Source organism: Poecilia reticulata, unplaced genomic scaffold, assembly GCF_000633615.1.
Source record: "Poecilia reticulata strain Guanapo unplaced genomic scaffold, Guppy_female_1.0+MT scaffold_155, whole genome shotgun sequence".
Lineage (NCBI taxonomy): Eukaryota > Metazoa > Chordata > Actinopteri > Cyprinodontiformes > Poeciliidae > Poecilia > Poecilia reticulata.
Genome location: NW_007615016.1, coordinates 172,119 through 174,990, shown reverse-complemented (window position 1 = coordinate 174,990; position 2,872 = coordinate 172,119).

Here is a 2,872-nt window from a genome sequence, read left to right as displayed (position 1 = left end):
TTTAATATCTCAGAAACCAAAACTGCACAAACGAAAATTTTAACGGCACAAACCTGCACAAACGGAGCACTAACCATTCAGACTATTTGCTGGATTTTTTGACGTGGGTGGGGTGTCAGCTTCACACAGATGATATCTGCAGAAAAATGGACGCAGTGCTTTGCTGCTAATTGTCAACATTAAACAATTAGATAACAAGGAAAAAGTTTGAATTATAAAAAACAGGAGGGAGAGGGAAGCAGGTCAGCTATGCTAGCTTGACCATGACAACCTTAACATGCAGATGTGTTGCAGAATTTGGTGTAATTCAGTTTAAAAACGTTTTAAAAAGGCGACCCAAACACCAACTCTGACAGACGACTGGAGAAGGTGTTTAGATTAGCTAATGTATCATCGTTAGCACTGTTTTTTGGTGTTGACTCCTGGTACATTAGTGGAGTTGTTGTCAACCGGTTGCTATGGCAACGAGCTTGTGTGTCGTGCAGCAGACACAGAGAGCAAAACAGTGGTTTTTAGTTGTTCCTCAACGGTTTTCCTGTTATTTTTCCTTTGCTCTGCTGCACTAAATGAATAAAAGCTTCATCTCCAGGTTTCATTTAGGTCGCGGTTTTACCGCAGCAGCTCTGCTACGGATGGAAAGAATCGTCTTGTTGGCCTCCAGCTTTGTGCGCAAGCGCGAAATTTCCACATGTGAACAATAACATGAAACCGGTTTATATTAGAAAACTACAGAAGTGGCGTGATACTTCAATAAACACATGCATGCGTCACATCAGAGAGGAAATTACATCAGAGCGCATAAGGGGGACGTCACAGGGTGTCTCCTGATGGGACGCTGTCTCTGCCTCCAGAAGGTGAAAAACAAATGAGTGGGATGGTGCTGCTTCATTTGAATGGCTGCCAGAGAAATCCCTCCTCACGTCCTTCACCACCTCATTTCACTTTGAGCAAAACAGCAGCACAGGCAGGTTTTCACTTCCTGCCTGCGTCTCTCCTGTCTGACACCTGGTGCAGCTGAAAGCAGCTTTCAGAACCTCATCTGTCTGGATGAGAGGATCCACGCCTGCTTCTCAGGTTCCAGGCCACCAGTCTCTCTTTGCGATTTTTCTTCAAATAAACGTAGAAAAATATAGCATTAGCCTTTCTTTCCTGAGCTCCAGCTAGCTAACAGCCAGCCCGTTTTTTCCTTGAACTTTGACATTACGTACGTTACGTAAGCACGTGATTACGCTAGCACACTTTGTTCACATTGGCTAGTGGTTCCAGGCCTGGAACCTGGAGAAGCAGGTTCCAGGCCTGGAACCGCTTAGGGACTTGCAGTTTGATTTCACGCTGCACTGAGTGGGAAACACTCAGAGCATTAGGGCCAGAATAAGAAGAAATAAAAAATAAAATCACGAGAATAAAGTCAGAATATTTTGACTTTATTCTTGTGTTGTGTCAACGTTATTCTCATGAGAGTTTATTTTTGTAATATTATGACATCTACTAATTTTATGAATTTATTCTTGTTATTTAAGTTTTTCATTTTCTTAGCCTGGCTGTAATTCTCCGTCATGTAAACCAACCAAACCCTTTGACCAACCTGTTCCCCTCCTGGCCTGTGGGGGCGCTGCACCAAGAACCACTTAATTAAACGACACAAAAACCTCTGAAGACACTGACAGCAACTTCCTTCTTCACCAAATGGAAACAAGATGAATTAAAATAAACTCAATAATTTACATTAGTATGATTGATTATTTTTCTCTTTCTACCAAAAACGGATGATCAAATTTTCAGTTTAGTCTTTTGGTCGAAAGTAAAACTTTTTTTGAAGGACAATTTTGTTTACAGAGACCTGAGAATTAATTTTATTTGTTCTGTTTTTTGTTTATTTATTTTGGATGTTTTCCAGCTCCAATGTTAGAATTGAAAGTTTATTGATCTTTGAGAATGTGTTCTTACATTATTATTATTTCATTGATACCATTATATTACTTGCAGAGTTGGGTAATAACTAGTTACATTTACTAGAGCAACTTTTATGAGTATAATTTGTTTTTGGATGGCAAATTTTTTACTTTTATTTGAGTAACAATATGTCAAAGTAGTGATACTCTTACTTTAGTACATTCTTTTGGTATTTTACTCTCATTATTTGAAAATGGTCTCAAAACAACAATTTTATTGTTTATCGCATTAAATTCTGGGACAACAGAGATGGAAAAACCTGATAATAGAATTTAATGACGTTTTAAGAAATGTGTTTTTGTATTGTATTTTCAGACGGTTAATGATCACATCTGGGTTTTTCTGGACGTGTTTCCCCGTTTCCTCCTGAGTCAGCGTCCATCAGATGACTGGTCAGAAAACCGCTGGCGGCCCAGAGAGGATTATTTCAGCATCAGGGTGAGAAACGACGGTCGTAAACTTAATGGGTCGGCTCTCTCGATAAAGCAGCGGCTTGTATGACTTGGAGGTGGTCCAAAACATGCTGCAGAAAGAAGAGCCTGCCGCCGCGTTTTTCTGGGGTAATTTAAGAAGCGCTCAGTTCCTATCGGTGCTTTTATCGTTTTTTAAAACTTTGTGGTGTGAGAGTGGACTGGATATCCAGAGACGTAAAATCACATTTCACGAGTAAAGTCAAATCAGATTATTTTCATACTAGATTAGATTTTAATAATTTTTAGTTCTTGGTGTTTTTCTAAGTAAAAATGACATTTACGGAAAATATCTTCAAAAAGTACATTTTATTTCAGTGATGTCTGATAATTTTTGATTTATCACAAGAATATGGTCATTATATTACCAGAATAAAGAAACTATTTTACCAGAAAGAAAAAATAAGTAATTTTAATAAGAAAAAGCTTGAATAGTTTATATATATATA